The sequence below is a fragment of the Microtus oregoni genome, unplaced genomic scaffold (genome assembly GCF_018167655.1).
Source record: "Microtus oregoni isolate MIOR12 unplaced genomic scaffold, Mior012 000023F_ref0000262, whole genome shotgun sequence".
In the NCBI taxonomy this organism is placed as follows: domain Eukaryota; kingdom Metazoa; phylum Chordata; class Mammalia; order Rodentia; family Cricetidae; genus Microtus; species Microtus oregoni.
The window spans coordinates 20,932,220-20,955,172 of record NW_024543082.1 but is presented as its reverse complement, the minus strand read 5'-3'; the positions used below and the strand labels follow the sequence as shown (position 1 = coordinate 20,955,172).

The window sequence follows — 22,953 nt, the reverse complement described above, 5'->3', positions numbered from 1 at the left end:
TTCATCTGTCAGCTTGACCCAAATCTAGAGGCACCTGGGAAGAGGGAATGCCAACTGGAGTTGCCTCAGTAGGAAAGGCCTATGGTCATGTCTGTGAGGCATTCTCTTGGTTGTTCATTGCTACAGGAGAGCCAAGCCCACAGTGGCACGGTGGACAGTTTCATTCCTGGGCAGGTGGGACTGGTTTATACAGAAGGTAGCTGAGCAAGCCAGAAAGGGCAAACTAGTGAACAGCTTTCCTCCAAGCTTCCCATCACCCATTGTATAAGTTTCTGCCTTGACTTTGTTTAGTGAAACCTTTTCCTCCTCCGAGTTGCTTCTGGCCAATGTTTCTTATCACAACAGATGATAAATAGGACAAAAGGGTTTAATTTGGTTCACAGTCTGAGGGTCCAGTCTTTTATGCTAGGGAACTTGAATCAGGGGCTCAGAGTGGCAGTCAGGAGGTAGAGAGCAATGAACATTAGTGTTTATTTCTTTCTCATTTTTACCCACCACCCAAACCATGCCTACAGAATGGTGCTTATGTTTAGGGGGAGCCTTCCTATCTCAATTAACTGAGAGTAGGAACTCCTTCACAGATGTTGCAGAGAGGATGTTTCTATGTTGATTTAACTCTTAGCAAGTTTGACAGTCATAATTGTTTATCACACTTGGTTTTACAAAGCACTTATGAGCTGCATGCTTACTGCTGTACTCACACTGATTCTGGTGCTCCGTGGGATATACTAACTCAGCAAAGTAGCCCATGAAGGCATTATAGTCTATCATAGATTATGCCTGATTTCTCCCAACTCCAACAAATATTCCTACCCATTGGTCAATGCCAGGGTGGAGAGAAGCTAGGCCTAAATGAGGTTTGAATAATAAGCTAAATTAAACTGTGGTTTTTCTTTTTAATTGTTGCTGCTGGCTACCCTAGTCAGCAACTGCAACTCCACCACTACTAGTGGTGGTCAGGCTGCAAGAGCTGCAGCCTGAGGAAATTGTTCCTTCAGGTATTGATTCTTTCAAAGTTACAGAAGGAACTTATCTAAATCTCTGTCACTCCCAATAACTCAAGATTCAAAGGTTGAGGTAGAATCCTGCTCCCCAGAGAAACTGAATAGCAAGCAGCTCATCTCACCTTGAACTGGTGTTTCCCAAGAAGCCATCATGTTTCGCCTGACCCCTCCCTAAAATCTCTTATCCACCTGGCTCCTCCCTACAACTTCTGGTCAGCTAGTGGCTGATGCAACCTTCTGACCTGTTTGTGGTTTTCTGTCCTGCCCAGTTCCCATAGCAGTTGTTAAGCCCCAAGGAAATCACACAGAGGTCTACATTAATTATAAACTGATTGGCCCATTAGCTCAGACTTCTTATTAACTCTTACAACTTATATTAGCCCATTATACTTGTCTATGTTAGCCACGTGGCTCAGTACCTTATTTGGCGAGGCAGTCACATCTTGCCTTTTCTATGACTGGGTCAAGACTGTAGAATCCTTTTCTCAGAATTCTCCTGTTCTCATTGCCCCACCTCTACTTCCTGCATGGTCACCCCACCTATACTGTCTGCCTGGCTACTGGCCAATCAGCATTTTATTAAACAAGTAAAAGAAACAAATGTTTACAGGGTAAAACCATTGACTCACAGCACTGACCACACGCTAATTTTATTTAATCAAACACATCTTTATGTCATGAAATGTTACAAAATGTTATTAAAAAGTAACACACCTTAAAATAATATTCTACACATTAACAAGAGTTTCTTTTAGAAATATGAATTACAGGAGCTTTTCTAAAGACAGAGATAAAAATAAACTTATGAAAGAGATATGTCACATTAATAATAGAAGCCTGGTACTGGGCAGGTCTAGCTGCCTTGAATCCAGAACAAGCCGCCATCATACCACAGCATAGAGTTTTACCCCTGAACTCCAGGAGAGTTCATCTTTTGCATTGTGTGATTTCAGATGAAAGCTATCATTGAGTGCATTTGACAAGGAAATGGAAACACCCTTCTAAAACAGCTGTTATTGCAAGCTTACTTGTGTTTTGTACATAACACGCACATCTTTTTATTTAGTAAGATTTCAGTCTTTTACCTTTGTTAAGGCCAGGAATACTATGCATCCTCCCCAAGGAGTTAACTCAGTCTTCTGACACATTGAGATCCTCAGAAACAGCATAATAAATTGAACTGACAGCAGTCCCAACGTGCTCTCTAAACTCAATTTTTTAATTATACCAAAATGTATTTGCTATCTATTATATATATAAAAAAGTGACAGCTAAATTTTACTTTCATTTGTGAGAAGTCCTCCAAGATGTCTTCTCAGACTAAAGATGAGCAAAACAGGTTATCAGTTATTTCCTTCTGCATTTAATTTACTTTCTGATAGAAATCAGCCATCAACTTCCTAAAGCAACAACTATGTATTCATAGAAACAAATGTCTGTTGGAAAATCTTTATAACCCTCAGTTCTTTGTAGAAATAAAAATCATACCTGAAGAAGTTTTTAAAAGATCAGCAACCAAATTATACAGCATTATAGTGAGAAATTGGAGTGACAGAAAATACCAAGTGATTGTATTATTAGCTATATAGATACCTACCCATCAGCCACACTCTCTCTCAGAATTGGGGGGGGGTATTTACTAGACTTCAACCCTATCCACATCATGACAGCACACCAGCAGTTTATAAGTATACAGAGTAACTCTGCAAGGTTTAAATTTTTCCTGTCTGTGCTGTTTTGACATTTTCAACTATTAATCTTTAATAGAAAAGATATATCAAAGGCAGGGTACCTTGAAAATATTTTATTTGGCAATATTCTTAAATTGTATTTCATAACTTTGATCCTTTCCTGGAAGATCCTTGAATCACAAACTTTTACAATATTTTAAGAATAAACTTTAACTTAAAAATTGCCCAGTAAAGTTCTTAGCAAAGCAATAACATAACATGTTTTAGAAAGCTCGCAGTATCAAATTACTTGCAAATACTTTTTTTCTGATTATAAATTGACCTAAGTGTTCCCTAAATCCCAGAAACCAGCCACGAGCCCTTTCCTATTTCTCAGACTTCTCAGACGTTGGGGCACTTTTGTCCTTTTAAGACTAGACTAAGTCTTACATGATAAGAAAGGAATGGAAAAATCTTTCTTATTCAACCAGTGTCTTCTACACCATGATTTTTTATTTCACTTTTCATTTCCAGAAAAACAGGTATCTTTGCTTTTGCACAGCAGTATTGTTACAAATCCCAAGTTTTATCTCCCATGAAAATACTAGCTAATTCTTTCATATTCCAAATAAAACATCAGCTTCTACAGTTTAAAAATTCGAAATTGTGATTATTTTAGTCAGCATGTCCATGGCAGTAGGGAAGAATAATTTCCACTGAGGATTGTAACCCGCCTGGCTGGTCAGTTATTCCAGGGTTGTAACCCGCCTGGCAGGTCAGTTATTCCAGGGTCCCCAAGAGGTGCTATCTGAAAAGACATGGGCAGGAAAGAGGACGAGGCCAAGCAAGATCTGTTGTCAAGGTCTCTGTTTATTAGCAAAATGGTTGTGGCTTATATAGCCCTTGAATGAGGAATTTGGCTTGGGATGGGGGCAGGGGCATGGCAAGGGCAGGAAGGGATCTTGCAGCAATGGTCACCAGTCGACACCTGCTCACAAGTTGGTCACGAGGTCACGAGTCATCACACCTAGTTCTCTATGCAAGCGGAATCGTTCCTTTTGTGATTCCAACCACAAACAGTTCTCTACATAGTTGGAATGTGGGGCAGGTTCCACTAACAGATAGCTCTCAGGATAGTTGGGTGTGGGGTGGGTTCTGCCAACAAACACTTCTCAATACTGTTGGGGTGTGGGGCTCTCTGCAAACATCTTCAGTACAATGGTCCCTTCCATCATCCCTGGAAAATGGCTCCTGACAGAGGATATTTGCATCTCTGCATTTCCTTGGCCCCTTCTATCCTCTGAGATATAACAACCTTAAATTTTGGCCAAAAAATAGTTCTGAGTGTTCAAGTGGAAGCAAGAATCATGCACTTCGAATTTTTAATCAAATTACAAATAAGGATTAAGGAAGGGTGTAGCTCAGCCATTAGAAGGCTTGCCTGGCATATGTGAGGTTCTAGGTTCAAACCCCTGTGTGCGTGCACACACACAGACACACCACAAAAACAAAAATGAAAAGATTAATAACATTAAGAATCTGAGGAGAATATGTCAAAAGCCAAGAGTAGTTATCTGGTATCAAAGGATTAGTCGAGCTATGACTGCAAAGGGCATGTTTCTGGAAGAAATTAGAGCCTCTACTTCAGAGAACATGCATAGTTGATAATAAAGTAAAACAATGCCATTACAATTGCAGATGTGGAGAAAGGTTTAGTTGTCTAAAGAGATCAGCCAGCTACAGATTTATCTTAGGTCAAAGCCAGATCAGAGAAGTCCTGACTGAAATTCTTTGGTTTTATGGAAAGTGGAGAATTAAGGAAAGCACAGAAGAAAACTCTGAAGCTAGCGGACAGAGGTAGGGTTCTTGGGGTGTAAGGGAGAGGTCTTTCCTCGAGGTAAGAAATGCAAGATGACTCAGCATACACTGAGATGTTAGGTTCAGAATCTAGTTGGAATGACGGAAGGCGGCTACACACAACTGACAGAATTGATTGTAAACAAGGCACCCACATAGAGGAAGAAGCCTTTAGCTGGGCCTACTTTCTCCTCCTAAGGGAAAGCTCCCACTTTCAAAGATTCCAACATGGGCTGAGTGTTGGTCTGGGCTAATGCGGCTGTTGACTTCAAACTGAAGCCAGCACTCAGTTAATGGCGTGAGAGGCCTCCAGCCTTTAAGGATGTCTGCTCTGCCTGTGTTCTATAGCAGAAGAACAAAGCCTGGATAACAGCACATCTGCTTACCATATGGGTTACTAAATGTTACAAGCCCACTGTGGAGACCTACTGCTCAGGGGAAAAAACAACCACACTTCTTTCAGAGTCCTAGTGCTCAGTGACATCAAGCTTTGGTCATCTAAATGCTCTGAATGAGATATAAAATGGGATTAATTTTATTTCTTCATTTCTACTAATGAAACATCTAATCTGCATCCCATAGATAAAGGGATCACTTTGAATTTTACTTACATTTTTCTTTTCTTTTCTCTCCTCTCTCTCTCCCCTAGTTACCATCCTTCCTTCCTTCCTTCCTTCCTTCCTTCCTTTCTTCCTCCCTCCCTCTTTCTTTCTTTCTTTCTTTCTTTCTTAATTTTTATGTTTCTTTTTTTTTCCACCTTACACAAAGCCTCACTTTAGCCTAGACTGACCTGGAACTCAAAGGAATCTTCCTGCTTCTACCTCCTAAATACAGGGATTTCTGGCATATGCCCTCAACCTCCACCAAAAAAAAAAACAAAAAAAAAAAAAAACAAAAAAAAAACCAAAAAAAAAAAAAAGAAAAAAACCAGTTTCTTAAAACTACAGCAATTCAGGTCCCCAGCACACACATGAAGTACACATGGGCTGTGTACACATGTAATCTCAGTGCTGGGGATGGTGCAGCCACCCCCCTCTCTGTCTCTCTCTCTATTTCTCTCTCACACACAGAGGAGTACACAGAAGTAAACAGAAACACATACACTATACGTACATACACAAACTAGAACTTGCCCCACTGATATGCTTTAGGAAAGATTCACCACTCTAGATCCCATTGAGACTGCTTATGACTGATAAGAAGAGGTCAAAATAGAAACACTAATAGGCATTAGGAAGAAGTTGGTACTGATCTTTATGAATGACAGAGAGATTCAAGACTATAGGTGAAGAATTAATTACAGATGTGATAGAAATATTAAAGAATAGAATTAGACATGTAGTTTGCAGATTTGTCTAAGGTGCTATAATTCTGTAATGGAACTTTAACAGATATTAAGTAGCTACTTACAGATAGGCAGTGAATGCTGTTTTTTGAGGTAGAATCTCCTTGTGAATATGCTGTGATTGTTGTTGAAATGACAAATAATTTGTGTCACTGAATCAATTTAGTTGACAAAGTAGTGCTAGAATTTGCAAAGATTGTCTCCTATTTTCAAAAGAAGTTTGATTGAGGACAAAATACTATCAAATTTCATCACATGCTACCCAGTAATCTTTCATGGGATGGTCAGTTAATGAAACAAACTTCATTACTGTTTTATTTTACAGTCAAATTTCTTCAAAAATCAATGTTGCTCTATGAGTGCCCATCAACGTGGAGCCTCAATCTCACAGTGGCAAAGTGACTGACTTATTGGAAGTTCCAATGGCCATTAGAACTTTAGTAGCCAAGTGTTTTTATATAAATTATTTTGTGTAACCACCCAGCGGGTCATTTAGTCTAGGGTTGTAACCCGCCTGGCAGGTCAGTTATTCCAGGGTCCCGAAGAGGCGCTATCTGAAAAAGACATGGGCAAGAGAGAGTAACGAGGCCAAGCAAGATCTGTGGTCAAAGCCTCCGTTTATTAGCATCATGGTTGCAGCTTATATAGCCCCTGGATGAGGAATTTGGCTTGGGATGGGGGCAGGGGCATGGCCAAGGCAGAAAGGGATCTTGTAGCAATGGTCACGAGCCAGTCAGGAGGTCACGATTCCTTGGATAGGAGGTCACGAGTCAACACACCTAGTTCTCTATGCAAGCAGAATCATTCCCTTTGTGATTTCAACCACAAACAGTTCTCTAGATAGTTGGAATGTGGGGCAGGTTCTGCTAACAGATAGCTCTCAAGATAGTTGGGTGTGGGGTGGGCTCCGCCAACAAACAGTTCTCAATACAGTTGGGGTGTGGGGCTCTCTGCAAACATCCTCAAGACAATGGTCCCTGCAATACTTTTTGGGGGAAATGGCTCCTGACAATTTTGCAGACATGATGCGTAACAAATAACTTTTGTATACACTGGCACAGGAAACTAAACAGTTTGTGACTTGTTTTATTGAGAAAGGCACTTTACTCTAGCAGTGTGGAACTGAACCTAAAGTGTCTCCAAACTAATCCTCTATAGTGCACAACTATTGTTTGGATTCACTTCCAAACACCTTCCTGCCAACAGAGCTCCTTTCAACCTTTCCTCTCAATCCGATGGAACCTTGAAGAACCCGAGGCTCGAGCAAGCCTTAGCAGAGGAACTATTCCTGTGTCAACTTGCAAACTCTGGTCTTTGGATGATACATCCTGTTATCTTGGACTGTTACTTTCTCCTTATTCCATCTGACCTTTCATCTGTCATACAGAAACCATTGGGCTTGGGACACACTAATAAAACTCCTACTCCTGAGGGTTCTCCAGCCTAGTAGAAACCAGCCAACAGAGTTGAAATTCCCATGATGCTAGATCCAGGATTGGTAATAGATGACATTGGTATTCACAGAATAAAATATAGAACTGTCTTAGTTAGAGTTTCTATTGCTGAGAAGGGACACCATTACCAAGGCAACTCTTGCAAAGGAAAACATTTCAGTGGGGCTGGCTCACAGTCTCAGTTTTGGACCTTTATCTTCATGGCTGCTTGCAGGCGGACATGGTGCTGGAAAAGGAACTGAGAGTTCTACATCTTGATCTGCAGGTAGCAGAAGCAACTGTGTGCCACAGAGTGTAGCTTGAGCATAGGAGACCTCCAGTTCCACCCCCACAGTGACACATTTCCTCCAACAAGGGCACACCTACTCTAATAAAACCACACTTCCTAATAGAGCCACTCCCTATGGCAAACATTTTCTTTCAGACTGCCAAGAGGACTACTGACCAGTTGTTCAAAGATTGGTCACTTTGCTCTGGTGTCATGCGTATCCACAGGGATGTGAACCCTTACAACAGCTTCAGATGGTACACAAAGAGTATGCAAATGTGTCCCAGAAATTTGCTCAAACCTCATCCAAATCACCACTACATCTGGATTTCTATCTGTTGCATGAATTGATAAACTTATTTGCTATTAATTAACATTTGTGCTGATGATCGCGTAGCTAATACCTGAAGTTTTTTTTTCCATTTTTGTTATTATACGATAATCACATCAACTGAAATAAAACAAAGCCACTTAAAAGAGAACAAGAGCATTTGGTTGCTGTTGACATCTCTTGAGGTACCTACTTTAGTGCAAATCAATGTAGTGTCTTTTTCATTTATATTTGTACAAGGTGGGTTTATTGTACTTACAAAATGCAGTCCTTCCTAATTCCATATTGTCTCTAGGTTGTATGATACAGGGACGCTGAGAAATTATTTGTGTATTCTTTTACTGAAAAGCCTATCATGAGAAATAAATTTGAAAACAGAGCAGGAATGAAGCAAACAACATGTTCTTTCAGACTTGAGTAACTGCTGGTCAGAGGAACTCTTACTTTTTGGTTCAGACAAAACATTTCTTGTTTTAACAGCTAGCACTGACTAAAATGTTCATGCGAAGTTAAAAACTGACTTGGATATACTGTCTTCTTAGTATTTGCTTAATGCTGCTTCTGTGTGATGCCACCAGGTAATTATAGGTTGCTCTAGACTCTAGGCTCCAAAGCAGGCTTAAGGCCTCCCCTTTCTAAAACCACCATCAAGACAAAGAAAGACTATATGTATTAATATTAAGAGCTTTGAGAGGCTTTAGGGCTAAGAGCTAAATCTCATATAGGTTTGGCACTCATGAGGCTTCATTTTTCTTGCTGATTTTTTTTTTAAATCTCCTCTCTGGAAGCTTTTTTTTGAAAATTAAAGAATTACTTGTTTACATCTATCTATCTATCTATCTATCTATCTATCTATCTATCTACTGAAGTGTGTGTGTGTGTGTGTGTGTGTGTGTGCGCGCACACACACGAGTATTCCATGTTGCCTATGGATGTCAGAAGACAACTTCTGGGAACTGGTTCTCTGCTTTGTGAGCTGCAGAGACCGGATTCAGATTGTCAGGTATTGGTGGTCTGTGCCTTTACCTACTGAGCCATCTCACCAGTCTCCCTTCTTTAAATAAATTTTCTTCTTTATAGGAAGATACTGCTCTAGACTTTTCTTCCATAAACTAATTGCTAGAGGAGTTTTGGTAACATTGGGCTAGCCACTTTTGTTTCCTCTGACAAAGTTTGTTGTCAGGAATAACTGCAGGAAGAAAGGGCTTATTTTAGCTAATGGTTCCAGAGAGATTTGAGCCTATCATATGGAGAATGGAGTGATTGTGGGAGTAGGTGTCTGCAGCAGTGGGGGTGTGAGACAATGGCTCTTCACATCATGGCTGAGCAAAAAGTAGAAATGGTTGGATTGGAATCAGAAGTAGGTACAGCCTCCAGATCCCCTCCTGACCTCCTTTCATTGACGGGCCAGGACCTCATTTCCCAAGACTTCACAGCCTTTAAAATGGTACCATAGGCTGAAGAAATAAAATTATTTTTTTACGCTTTAAAGTATACAAATCACATTTAGATCATCATGTATAAATTTGTATAAATAATAGTAACATAAAGTGATATTTTAAGATGTTTTCTGCATTCTCAGTACATAAAAATGTTATATTGCTTATATATTGGAAGGCTAAACAGAACAGAAAACAATAGCAACAAAAAGGCAAGCACTCGTCTAGTTTGTAAAAATTCAAGGAAACAAGGTTGCTCAGAGTTAATCAGGAGGTAGATCTTGGGAATTAGTCTTAGGTCTGCCCTTTGATTTTCCGTTCCTATATGGAGGAACTCGAATTTGTTCACTTTCATTACACACATGGGAAGTACTAAAATGGTTGAGGATTGAAAACTACTAGGGGTTTCAGTAAAGATGGTTACATACTCCTAGACATAGTTCCCAAATATAAAATATCCCAGTTTCCCAAGAATATACTTTTCCAATGCTTTAGACAATATTAATTTTTAATGAAATCCTTGGACATTTTAAAACTCTGGGCTCTAGAATCAGTCTCCTGCTTCCAAATGAGTTTATTAGTAGCAATCATAGGAACAGATTGTGTATATAGTATATGTATGTATGCATATATGTATATGTATGTATGTATATATGTATTCAATGACATTTTTCATTCAAAATTACAGTAGTGTAGTTGCAGAATTTTCAATACTATTTGTACAGTACACAGCAGGATTTGAAGAACATGATAAAAAGCAAGGAAAAATGCCTAATTCCTTGTGTATGACCAGACAGGGGTGGGTATGCCTTCTTAATACACCAGGAAAGCAAAGCTAAGTAGAACATATTTACATATTTACAACTTGTGTCTCAGTTAGGCATCCTGTTAAAAAGCTTTAAAAGAACTTGGCATCTGAAACAATTCTTATTTAGGTACATTTCATGAGCCTGGAAACATTAAAATTCTAGCTAAGATATTAAAAATTGGAGTAACTGAGCGGGGGTGTTTAACGAATCTTCTCTGGAGAGCAAATTGAGAACAGATGAAGTTTTGCTAGGATAGTTTGGGCTGCATCATTTAAAGACAGGAACTAATCTTTCAAATGTCCTCTGTGCTTCTTCTTGCTGAGTGATAGCCTTTACTGAGAGGTACAATCTGGCTTTGGTGCAGTACACAGGCTTTGTGACCTCTGTCATCAGGTAAAATCATGTTTTTGTTTTTTGTTTTTTGTTTTTTTAAAACCTACCTGCCTTTAAACCCATTACATAGATATCACAGAGATTGATCTGGTTTTAGCACGTCTGGGTCCATGGATTCTAGTGGTTTCCTCTGTCTTCCCTCAAGCTGGAAATTTATTTCTTGTTTTTTTCCTGTGTGAGTACTGATCCTCCTTTGTTGGCAGAGATTTCTGTTTCTCCTGGTCCTGCAGCCATTCAGTCCTAAAGATACACACAGAGGTCTATATTAATCATAAACTGGTTAGCCTATTAGCTCAGGCTTCTTATTAGCTCTTACATCCTACGTTGACCCATAATTCTTGTCTATGTCAGCCATGTGGCTTGGTACCCTTTATCAGTGAGACATCTTCATCTTGCTTCCTCTGCTGTCTTGGTTACGACTGCAGACCGAGTCTTTCCTTTTTCCAAAATTTTCCTGTTCTTGTTGCCCTGCCTCTACTTCCTGCCTGGTTGCCCCACCTATACTTCCTGCCTGGCTACTGGCCAATCACCGTTTTATTAAAACAATACAAGTGACAAGGTACAAGACCATTGTTCCACAACATTTCTCCCCACATCCACGTGTGCATTTTAAATAAATCTGTCAATCATATTCCCCACCTCCTATATATAATGGGCTTTCCCCCCCAGTAAATGTAATCAGTATACCATGCCATAAATATCTGTATCTATATTGCCCTTCTTCCTCTTCTCCTGGCATTACATTCTTGAGTCCATTCTATCCTAATTAGTTGAAGTTTTGTTGGAAACTGCTTATGGTTTTGGCATAACTCTTCCATTTACAGCAAAGCTTAAAGAGAACAAAGAACTGACATGGGAAGGGGAGACTGGGTCCCAAGCACAGCAGGGGAGCTTCCACAACTCCAGGAAGAAACTGCACGAAGAGCTTCACCCTTCTACCACATCGTGGGGTTGCTGGTTCAGGATTTTATATAAAGTGTGCATGGGCAGAACTTGTTTCACATCTGGGGTGCATGTGTGTTTACAACCACCCTCCTTAAGTGGCTTTGAATATGAATCATCTAACCTTAATGTTTTGCATATTGTCTTGACAAATTTTGCTGTCTAGTTCAATTTTATGCTCCTAGGAAAGGAAGATTTCTATTTTCATATTTTTGTAGCTGTTAATGTGCCTTTTTAAAAAAAATAGTGAGGTCATGTATAGAAAAGCAGTGCCTATTCACAAACTGCTACAAATATTAAGTGATTTGTATTACATACAGGCTTGTAAATTCCCTAATGGATCTAAAAACCATCTCTAGTTGACAATAAGAGCAGCCATCACAGAGAACAGTTGGTTTTAGGAAAAACTGGGTCTATGAGTTCAAGAAGTTCCTGAGACTTTCATTATGTTTTACATTTACTGCTTTTATCCTGTGCTTCCTTTGAGTACTGGTGATTGAGGGTCCCTTAACTCTCTCTCAGATGTAAATATTTTATAATCTCTGATATTATATGGCATTTTATTTGTCATATCATCGAGACTGTGTTTCTGCTACTGGTGTTATTATTTTAATGTTATATAGCTTATACAATTATGATATATAGGGCATTATATATTTTTTGCTAAATATATTAGGTGCCCTCTTTAGAATCTAAGGCATCTGAGAGCAGGGACTGATCTGCTCTGCTTAACTTTTGAATTCAATATAGTGATAAGTTCAGTGAATTCTAGTTATTCCCAACTTTTAGCAGGGTGGTATTTTATATACTCCCATGTTATATATACAGCACATATACACAGCATAGTAACTGGTTACTCCTTTTTTCTTCTAAGAAGCAGAGAACTCTGGAGAAAAATGCCAAGTCCAGTCTTAGTTTCCATATTCCTCTCCATTTAAAAATTTTTTAAGTGTGATGTACATACACTTAGTGTTTGTTGAATGAATTAACAAATAGCCCACCAAAAATCACTCTTCTTATCATCAGTTCTGTTACATGCTAAAGAAAAAAGCATCTCATGCCCCACCATACGGCTGGGCTGTTTGCATCTGGGGAGAGTAAAAACACAATAGTCAGAACAGCTGGGCAATGTGAATATGAACACAGACACTCCTCGGCATCAAAAGCATTTTAACAACAGAGCTGGGCATTAAAACATGCAGGCAGTAGTAACACCCAAGGCCTTACCTCGTCACTGTCAATTGATTTTAGGTATTGTACAGCCTTGTCCTTATGCCTCTTCATCAAAATCATCACTTTTCCAGAACACTGTAAAGTGTTTCTAAATATTACTAAGAAACGATGAGTTTTAAGAATTTGAAGCAGCCATTTCCTCTTAAGAGTTATGGGGTTAACTACTTGAACACTTTTGTTAAATTTGACCTAATTTTCTCATGTAAAGTGGACTGTTCTGCCGGGACTATTTACTGAAAAACGTTTAAGGCTCATACACAAATTTAAAAACATCTTTCTACACTCAGTTAATGTCCTTAGCTTCTCTTATCTTCAAAGCATTTTCTGGATTCTGACAGCCACATCCATAATCTTCAGGACGGACCTAAAGGTACTGAAGAAGTCAAGGCCATGTGCTTTTTTTCTTATCAGGGCTGGTTTTGTTATGGTCTACCAGACTTCTCCTTAATAAAAGCAAGCAGTTGGTGTTAAAACTATTCCGTATGTGTCAAGAAATCTTAGGTTAATTCCAGATCTAAACTTACTTCAAGTCTACCGGAAGCTATGTATCAAGTCCACAATATATAACATTGTTTTCTGTACTAATAACTAATATTACAAATAACAGTTTCTTTGTATGCCTGTGTTTCTGACGAATCCCTTTAGTGACAACTAAGCTCCCTAAAAAGTACTACTTTTTATTTCGTCAGGAATGCTTTTTCTTTGCAGAGTGAAAAGCTATTCTTTTTTCCATCTTAGTCCTTTTAAGGAATTCTTTTCAGGAATCTATCCTTGGCTTCCTGCTGGCCTCGGGCCTCACGCCCCCCCCCCCCCCCCCTTTCCTCCTCCACCCCGCCCTTGCCTGACCAGTATTTGTTAGAATTTGGCTCTGGGGAGTACTGAGCTGAGTGACAAATGGATGAAGATGAAGGTTTTATTGGAGCATCTGAACTGCATTTAATTTTCCGTGTTGCTTTATTCCTCCTCGCTCCCAGGATATTGAATTTTGTGGGCTCCAGTTGGGTCGTCAGTACTTCAGGCGTTTAGTAATAAGAAACATAATCTGCTTTTTCCGGTAGGATAATAAATCCTCATTGATATTAAAGGCGGCTCTGTGCAGACTGTTTTACATGGTATTTTTCTGTAGGAACACACTCGCTCGGAGTCCCAGCAAGGCTCCGGCCTCTGGCGCCCAGGGCCGCTGGTCCCTCCCACCGCTGGGAGCCTCCCGCTCGCTCGGACAGCGGCGGCCGGCGACCGCGACACCCCTCCTCCCTGCACTGCATCCTCTCCCCCTCTCCCCCGTCCCCCTCCTACTTCTCCCGCCCCATCCCGGCGCGCCAGACAGCGGGTAACCGCCGCCTCCGCTGGGGCATCCAGGCTCCATAGGCGGCGCGCGGCAGACACCTGCCTCTCACTGGCCGCTGCCGCTGCCCCTCACCCCGCAGCCCCCGCGACAATTGGCCCCAGGCCGCCGCCCGTCATCTTCCAGCCACTCTTCGAGTCCCGCCTCTATCCTCGGGTCATTTAAGTTTATCACAAATAAATAAATAAAGGAGGAAATAGAAATGCGTAGAAAGTAAAAGCAGTCGGGAGGGGGCGGGAACCTGGAGGAGGAGGGAGGGGAAGCGGTGGAGTAAACAACCAAACTTGATCGTGTCTGTCTCGGCCAATCAGCGGTCACTACAGTCCGGTCTGACGGCCTCTGTCAACCAATGGTATTCCAGCTCTTGGATCACTGAACAAGGAGGGACGACTGGCCGCTCTCCACAGGGCGCTGGTGGGCGGCAGGGGTTGCGACCATTGACCAATAGGCTGTTAAAAATGTTCTGAATGAAGTTTCCGCCCACCAATCGATGTCTGAGATAGCGGATTGGGTGCCTCGTAGGCCAATCAAAGATGACAGAGATGAGGGAAGGGGCAGTTAGGGGCGGGGCCGCGGAGGGGAGGAGGAAGAGTGCATTTTGTTTATGGGCGGCAACCTCACGAGGGCCGTCCAATCATTATTGGACCGTTGAAGCCCAGAGTGGCATGAGTTCCACCCAATAGTCGTCCAAGCTGGAGGTTCGCGGCTTCAGGCGCCCAATGTGGGCCTTCAGCCGAAGAAGTAGGGGCGGGGGGAAGTTTAGGAGTTGAGGAAAGAAGATTAAAGAGCGCGAGGAGGTAACGCCAAAAACTCTAATTTGTTGTGGGGCGGGCGGGAGGGAGGGGTGTGTGCCTGCGGAGCGCGGCCGGGCGTCTGCGAGTCGCCGGGAGTCGGGGGTGGCGGGCCTCGGAGGAGGGGGCGGGGTGGGGCCGCGGCGCGAGTTCCGAGCCGCAGCCCGGGGCTTCGGCCCCGCCCCGTCAGCCCTCCCGCCGCCCCTCCTCGCTCCCTCCCCGCGGCCTCGCGCGACCCTGCGGGGAGGGTCGGCGGCCAGCTCGGGCAGGGCGTCCGGTCGCTGCCACGGCGTCCTCTCTCTCTCTCTCTCTCTCTCTCTCTCTCTCTCCCTCCCTCCCTCCCTCCCTCCCTCCCTCCCTCCCTCCCTCTCTCTCTCTCTCTCTCTCTCTCTCCTCTCCTCCCCGCGCCTGGAGCCGCGGCTTCCCAGAAGAGGAGCTGAGGGGCACTGGCCCGGGCTCCGGATCTGTTGGCGCCGCCGGCTCCCGCCCCTCTCTTCTCCCTCCCTGTCTCCCTCTCTCCTCCCGTTCGCTGTCCGCCCGCGCGGAGGACCGGCTTGTAGTGAACCCGGGGCGGGACGGTTGGCCCCGCCTGCTCTGCTGGCTCCGAGAGACTAGGGGGACTTGGCAAGAGATGAGCCCTGTCCTCCTCTCGCCTCTGGGCTACTTCGGGAGTAGTTAGGAAAAAATGTTAATGGTCTTTCTTACCTTGAGACACAAAACAAATAACAAAAAACAGCCCACCCCCAAATATTGGGGGGGGGGTTGAAGTTCAAACATGGTCTTCTTAATTGTTTTTAATGCATTTCTCAGTGTGTGGCTCTCTGGGTCCCCTTCAGCCCCTCCCCTTCCTAAGGATTCAGAAGAGGCAGGAGGCAAGGATTTCGTAAAAGTTATATTGATAAACACACTTGCACAAGCATATGTTAGGCGCACACACAGACTATAAACATGAGCGAAAAACACAATATGGCGTACAGCTACGCTACCTAGCTTGGTAATCTGATGATCTCTTACTCCTAACCGGGTCAAATGAGGTCAGCAGAGGCATGACAGCTCTCTAGCAGAAAGCTGAATGGGATAGGAAAAAAAAAAATTGGAAGCCTGTGGGTGTGTAGTACTGTCCTCAGAATCATTGGCCCAGACTTAAGTTGAACATGTTACCTTTGTAGACAGTGAAAATTGCCTTTACTATTTTTTTAAACACTAAAAGTACCAAATGTGACTAACGTGGAATGTTCTCACTCTGGCCACATGGGAATCTGCTGATCAGAATCTGAGTATACAGTGTTTTCAAGTGAACAGTGTTCTGAGTTACTGATGCAACTTGTTGCCTTTGAAAAACTTAAAAAAATACAAGTATCGTTTTTTTTGGAAAATAGTGTGAGCTCTGAATTCGAGGAGTCACTGACAACTTAAATTCACAGATAATTTGCTTTTGTTTCTGGTTCAGCTCCTGTCTCAAGGACCTTTTACCAGATCCTGGGAATAGACCCCACCCTCTCTGCCTGTCCACAAATGTATGTGACATGTCAGAATTTGACTGCATTCTGTAGTTTTGGTTTACAATTAAGTATAACTCGGCTCATAGGAAAAAGAGGAAGAAACAAGGCAACATACAGGTCACTGAGTCTCATCCCCTTGCTCCGTGGAATTCTTACTAACTCATCCGAGTCCGTACACAGGTAGTACATGGTGCTACGCCAGTGCCATCGCCTCTTGAATCCTCCCAAGCAAGGTTTCGAATGGTTGTTGAATCCCTGCCGGTTCCAATCTGTCCTCTAGCCTAAGATCCCAAGATTGGGGTTGCAGAGCTTTATGTTTGAGGACAAATGGTACTGAACAGATGAAGAGTAGAAAGTGGAGTTTTCTGGAAACGGCTGAGCTGCTTAATGAGTCAGGCAATGGAGTATTTTGGGCTTTGATTTCAGGTCTTACGATGAATGACTTTAGATGTGGCGATCAGGTGACAGGTATACTGCCTATCAGACTCCAAAGCAATGATGCCCTTTCCCGATTTACTTCTAATGTTGTTGGGCTAGAGAAAGAAGCTTAAAAATGATTAAGAATTACCCATTTCATGGAAGTTGCCTTTATATTTATCTGTCTAGGTAGGCCAACATTTTGGGACTACCACTATATCAAGAAAATAGAGATACAGATGTGGTGTTTATTGGCTAGGTACAATTTGAAAGTAGTGCAATGATGGAGGAAGAGAGGCATTTTATCCTGAGAGCTAGAGTGGTGGCTTCGGGCTGTTAGATTTGATGCCTGCCTTTTTCGTGTTTAGGTAGAAAAGTTTTGAGACACATTGCCTATTCCCGTTTGCCTATAAGAATTTGATTCCTTGATATAGGAAAAAAATAGAGGAGAAAAATCATTTTAAATGAATTATTTTTGTGTCATTTGTGCAAGTTTTCAGGAGACTTTATAGACAAATTGGACTTCCTAGATAAAAGCCTAGACGGAATAACGAGAGCATTTTAGAAAAACAATAAAAGGTACAACTAAATTCTTGTAAATAATTTATAACGTAAATGAATTTTAAATTATTTCAGACCTCTTCAGGTTAAGTGGTAAGGAGAAACTTCTCAAACATTTGTGATACGGAAGTGAACTAATCCTGTTTTTTTTACACGGGTGGCGTCAGCATCAGCTCGTGGAAGACAGTTCTGAATACTTGAGACAGTGAAGCAAAGGGGAGATTGTTGGTCCTTGTGGAGCTTCATCATCATGCCCCATAACGCTATATACTCCACATCGCTAAGAGATTTTTTTTTTTAAAGTTGAACTTCAGAAATCTAGCTGCTTTTGTGTTTTACAAACTAGAGTTTTAAAAAACTTACCAAGTTTGAAGGTGTAGAACATGTTTACGATTGCCAAATAATAGAGGAAGAACTCAGTTTATTTAAATTATTTGTGGTCTTTGTTATTGTGGAATGTTTTCATAAAATTTCAGCAATCTTTGACAGATAGGGGTTTTAAATCATTCATAATTTTGATCATGTCTTTGGAATAAATGGAATTTTGCTTTGCATAAAATCTTGTGATTTCACATTTGCTGTAAAGTTCCTATGGAGCATGGTCTTGTTAGCTAAGTGATAAAACAGATCCTAAAGTACATGGTAATTTTTTGCATAGGATTTATTCAAGGAATGCACTTGAAAAATCAAGTATATCAATCTTTTGCAGTTGTAGTTTTAGTAAGGGAATACAAAGGTTTTAGCTAACTATAGGTGACTGCTTCTTGCTGGTATGTGTACAGACCCTTGTATATACTTGGCTTACATAAGAGGGCTGAGGAAAAAAAGACAGATTTTAAAACTAGTAGAATCACTTCAGCTGAATTTTCTTATAGAGGAGTGGTGAAAAGAATGTTAAAAACTGTTTTCCTCATTCTAGTAGGAATGGTTGATGAGTGTGTGTATGTGTGAGTATGCATTTACAGATGAATGGTTTATGAAGAAAGACACAGTGTAGTGCTGGGTAAACCCTCTCTTGCCCTATGGTCCTTGACATGGAATGTTTTCAGTGTTATCAAGTGATTTTGTTTGACACAGTTTGTTGGTTACCAGAACTTTCTTGTGAGCAACATAGAAACACAAGCTAATTAAATCTCTGTAAATTTTATAATCCTTTGGGCTAAGATGTTATTGCGGAAGTTTTAAAAGCATGACTACCAGGCAGTGCATAAAATGAATGAAAACTAAGACGAGAAGCTCGTGGAACTGGAGTCTGCATAAGATGATTGGGACAAAGTGAGATGTCCTTAGTACAAAAGATAAGATCCTGACATGTGTCAAGTTTTATAATAAAATCAACACGACTAATTGTATTAGAATTCGCATTTCTAAGGTAAGTCTAAGTCTGAGTACAGTGCATTTTAAGTCAAAATTTGGGGTGTTATTGGCTAGACATAGTCATTTCTTTGCCAGAGATACTAGGCTGTGTGAGGGCTAACCATCTGTCAAGTGATAGAGACAAAGGGAGGTTTTAATATACTAGTGTAAAATCTCTACAAACTTGTTTTGAATTGTATTGTCACTTTGTTTTGGCCTTCATACTCTGTGTTGAGTGTGTACTGGGTCAGTGACCTCACTTTGTTTTATGAACAAACCATTCAAGGCCAGATAAGGTTATTGTCACAGCTGATGAGATCTAGAGGCAAGATAAAATATGTTTTGATTTTGCTTTCATGTAATGATCAAAAACTCACAAGTGGTTTGGCCACCCGCTAGCAATTATACAAATGATTTCAAACATGCTTATTTTCACCCATCCAGTCTCAATTTTGGGTGTCTTAATTTTTTTTTTCTTTATAGAGTCAAGCTTTATATTTAAGCAAATTCCTGAGCTGTTTGGAAGAAAAAAAAGTAGCAATAGGAATCCAGATTGCCTGTTTTAGGTACAATATGGTGTGATGTGAAATTGAAACAGCAGATTGGTGAGAAACTTCAGTTTCAAACAAATATAAACTAGTTTGTTTAGTGAAGTCATACACAAAACAGTCTCTATTGACAGGGCAGCATTATTATTTTTTCCCAGTAATTTCTATATCTCGAGGTCACCTTGGTTCTTTAGGTCAGCAGCCTATTTCTGAAGTACCATCTAAGGAAAAGATGTCTTAATATTGCTGTTTATAATGATATACTTAGATATAGCAAGCAAGAAATTATTTATAGCAGTACTGATTATATCAATAAAAATAGCAATATTAATACTGAGTGTCAAAATCCACTCTTGACAGTATGAAGTAAACAGAACTATAGTCAAACAAAGCAGCCAGCCTGTCTTTATTGTCAGCTCATGAATATGCACTTCAGGAAAAATATACACACAGTTTAGAGTTGAGTATACTAAATCTCTTTTCTATTGCTTTTGATTTTTATTTTTAAAGAAAAAATTTTTTATTTAACAAAAGACTAAAAAGATTGGTATTTTTAGATTTGCATTTCTTGGTGCCCATTATCTTGCTCTCATTGGTAAGTTTCTTGAGATTTGCCTATTTCTACTTTGGGGCTTTTTTATAAATGATCAGAGATTCATTTTCTCTGTACCTTCATTTTTAGAATTCTGATTGCCATTGTAACAGGAGCCATAAGAGCCTCTAATCATTGACAAAACTAAACCAAACCGGCCAGTGTATTTATATCTCAGCCTTTCTTCCCTCCCTTCTTCTGTCCTTCCCTTCGTCCCCTCTCTCATGGTACCTCCCTTCTTTATCCCCCCTTGCTTCCCCTTTTCCTTACCTTATTTCTTACCCAGCCTTCTCTTTCTCATGCTCAATACATCTCTAGCTTTCTTTAGACATTAGAGATGTCCTTTTCTGTAGTTTCTATTAAACACATATATGTGTTTATATATATTAAACATATATATGTATGTGTATCTATATATACACATATAAGTTTTCATTAATATATGTATATATGTATGTATGTATATATAGATACATATAAATTTTCATTAATTCTAGCCAATTTTGGTCTTTTAAAATTATTTCCCTGGTAATAGATAGTTAAGTAAAATGTTTTAATTAAATTCAGAAGAGGGTTTTATTTTATTTATTTATTGATTTTATTGAGCTATTCTTTTTTCTCTGTTCCCCTCCCTTTTTCTCCCCTCCCCTTCAACCCTCTCCCATGGCCCCCATGCTCCCAATTTGCTCAGGAGATCTTGTCTTTTTCTACTTCCCATATAGATTAGTCTATGTATGTCTCTCTTAGGGTCCTCATTGTTGTTTACATTCACTGGGGTTGTGAATTGTAGGGTGATTTTCTTTGTTTTATGTCTAAAAGCCACTTATGAGTGAGTACTTTGATATTTGTCTTTCTGGGTCTGGGTTACCTCACTCAATATGAAGTTTTCTAGATCCATCTAGTTGCCTGCAAATTTCAAGATGTCATTATTTTTTCTGCTGTGTAGTACACCATCGTATAAATGTCCCACATTTTCCTTATCCATTCTTTGGTCGAGGAGCATCTAGGTTGTTTCAGATTCTGGCTATGACTACGAGTGCTGCTATGAACGTATATGAGCACATGTTCTTGTGCTATGATTGAGCATCCTTTGGATATATACCCAAAAGTTGTATTCCGGGGCCTGAGGAAGGTTGTCAGAAGAGTACTTTAAAACTTATGAAATTATCTGCCTTTTCAGTCCTTCTCATATTAAACTTTAATTCTTTTACATTATTGCATATGGTCAAAAATCTGAATATCGTGTTCGTAGAGGCTGCTGTTGACTAATTGTATGACCTTTGACATGTCCTGCTATATGTAATATGTCTCAATATAGTGATACTTGCTTAAAAAAATAACACACTATAAATGTAGACACAATATTAGTTACTTGTTATCGTTTATAATCAGTAAGAATAAATTTATTAGTTTGCATACATTTTTCTACAAACTCATTCTAGTTCAGAAGCTATATTAATAATAGAATTTATTGATTATTCTTTGTATCCAGCATGAAGTTGTTTAATTGAAGAAAGATGGCAATAATAGAATGAGTTATCTAACACTCATTTTCTAATTCTATACAATAAATGTCTCTATGAATAGATACATATCTTCAAGGAAGAAAGGTGAGTTTGGCTTTTATACCCCTACTCTAATAATTGAGTATCTAAGGTCCATTTCCATGTTGATTTTATTTAACTTGTAATGTTTAATTATTGTATTTGATTTTCGATCCTACATTATACCCATCCAGGAATAGATTCACAAAAGAGGAATGATAATAAAGGTAAAGAAATCTGATTTTTTTTGGTGTAGAATAGTGGAAAGAATCTGTGTTAGAAAAGGCTTTGAAAATACTACATTGTTGTATACTGAAACACATAACTGCTTGTAATTCATGTGAAAAAAATTAATAGATCATTGTTTTATAATAACCTTGGGGTTTTCATTTAAAATTTCAGTCAGTTTCTTTAATTGACATACATTTCTTTTGCTGGTATGAATGGTTATGAGAACTTAAAGCTATTAAACAGCACCTATTCACAAATGCAAAAATCATTTGCAGAAATACATACAGTTCTGAATCCTTCCTCTTTCCTTCACCTGTCCACAGTTCCAGTGGTTCCTGATTACTAATCATGGAGCATTTTACAGTCACTTCATAGGACCATTTACAGTAACTTTTCTAATAGGAGTTTCAAGAAAAATTATGGATCAACCATGAGGTTCAAAAACTGGTATGTTTTGATGTGTGTAAATGTTGAAAAGATAATTGTGATTGAGAGAAATATTTGGGAACGTTAAATGAAATTCTACACATGTATTTTAGAATTATTGTAGATGCGCCTGAAGAAGATAAGCAGAATTTTTAGTGGCAATCAATCACATTGAAAGGAAAATTAAGTTTTTATTCTCATATTAAATGTTGTCAATAAAAATAACCACCACATTCGAGACCAGCCTGGTCTACAAGAGCTAGTTCCAGGACAGGCTCCAAAACCACAGAGAAACCCTGTCTCGAAAAACCAAAAAAAAAAAAAAAAAAAATAAAAAAAAATAACCACCACAACCCAGACCCAAAAGGACAATTATATATACTCACTCATAAGTAATGTTTATACATAAAGCAAAGAAAACCAGCCTACAAATCACAATCCCAGAGAACCTAGACAACAATGAGGACCCTAAGAAAGACATACACAGATTTAATCTACATGGGAAGTAGAAAAAGACAAGATCTCCTGAGTAAATTGGGATCTTGGGGACCATGGGAGAGGGTTGGGTGGGGAAAGGAAGAGAGGGAAAGAAAGAAAAGTATAGAGTTCAATAAAATTAATACAAAATAACCATCATATCAGTTGGAGCCCACAATATTGAATGTTTACTTTGAGCTGTGCATGGATTGTATCTGCACTCTTTCACATTAATTCCACATTTCTATGAAACAAGAACTGTTATTATCTCACTCATAAATGTAACTAAGGCTAAGAAAGGGAAATGATATCATTCAAAATTACATAACTAGTATATAGCAGATATGATTTAAAATTCAAACATCACTCTAATGAATGTAAGCCATAATCACCAGGCTCATTCTGAGACCAGTGACTG

At 39.9% G+C, this 22,953-nt stretch overlaps 1 protein-coding gene across 3 annotated transcripts in view; it reads left to right on the top strand.

Annotated features, from left to right (window-relative positions):
• The first annotated feature begins 14,822 nt into the window (after positions 1-14,822).
• Positions 14,823-22,953, top strand: part of Zbtb20 (zinc finger and BTB domain containing 20) — a 777,531-nt gene continuing 769,400 nt past the window's right edge. For all 3 annotated transcript variants that reach the window (XM_041672753.1, XM_041672752.1, XM_041672750.1), the window contains exon 1: positions 14,823-14,887. The gene's annotated coding sequence lies outside the window, so the exon portion shown is untranslated. The remainder of the gene's footprint in view (positions 14,888-22,953) is intronic.